Raw genomic sequence first — 1,215 nt, 5'->3', positions numbered from 1 at the left:
AAGAATATATTAAACACTAGGAAAAAAACAATTTGGATTTTTAAAAATTCTCATTTATTTCCTATGAAAAGATTCAACTTGAGGAAAAATTTGAAATAATTTGAAAACAAAGGAAAATCATATAGCACTTGGAATGAAGAACATGTACCTATTTTATTTTTATATTGTCCTTTTAGAATGTTCTGCTCAATAATAGAATTTAGTCTGCATTTTAGTGGTAGTAACAAAAAAAAAAAAAAAATGGAGATATCCCTGGCATTGGTTTTCCCATGTGCAGAAGACTTGATAGAAGCTTGTTACTTAATTTCCTGAATATTACTGTTTTTAACACTTATTTTGGTGACTAAAATTGACTGAACTGGGTAAAGTTTGCTAGGAATTTATATTCTTTTTGTTTTGCTTCTGAAATATAATTGTATTATATGTAAGGCTTATGGGATCAGGAAAAAAGCCTTTTGAATATGGTTTCTTTTTCTCTTTTTTTCCCTTGCCGCCTCCTTCCTTTCTTTCTTCCTTCCTTCCTCCCTCCCTCCCTCCCTTCCTTTCACTTTTTTTGGTTAGTGTTTCCAAAGAGAGAAAAGCAGTGTTCCCTACTTCTGTTCTCTTAAGAGGAAGAAACTCTTGAAAAAATGAACCTGGCCCTCACATCATGGGCATGAGGGGTGACAATTAGCTTTGTATTTCATGAATATTCTAATAAATATATATAAAAAAAATGTTAAGGCTTTTGAAGACAAAGAAAGGCAGAGAAACTATTCCAGATCGAAAGAGGTTAAAGAGACATGACAATTGAATGTCATAAAATAGTTAGATCCTAGACCAGGGAAACACATATAATGATAAAAGATATCATTGGCATAACTGACATTTAAATATGGGCTGTGGAGTAGATGCTGGCTTTGTATGATGTCGAATTTCTTTATTTTGATAATTGTACTATGGTTATGAAAGAGAATGTTCTAGTTCTTAGGAAATGTACATGAAGTATTTAAGTGTAAAGGGACATGATGTCTGCAACTGACTCTCAAACTTCTCAGAATGGTTCAGGAGGAAAAACAAATCTATTATCCATCCATCGAGAGAATAATAAGTAAACGGGACAAAATGTCAGCAATTGGTTAATCTGTTTAAAGGGCATATGGGAATTCTTTGGACTGTTGCAATTTTTCTTAAGTTTGAATTATTTCAAAATAAGAAGTTGCACAAGAGCTAAAA

The sequence above is a fragment of the Galeopterus variegatus genome, unplaced genomic scaffold (genome assembly GCF_000696425.1).
Source record: "Galeopterus variegatus unplaced genomic scaffold, G_variegatus-3.0.2 Scaffold9554, whole genome shotgun sequence".
NCBI lineage: Eukaryota > Metazoa > Chordata > Mammalia > Dermoptera > Cynocephalidae > Galeopterus > Galeopterus variegatus.
Note: the sequence above shows the minus strand (reverse complement) of the source record.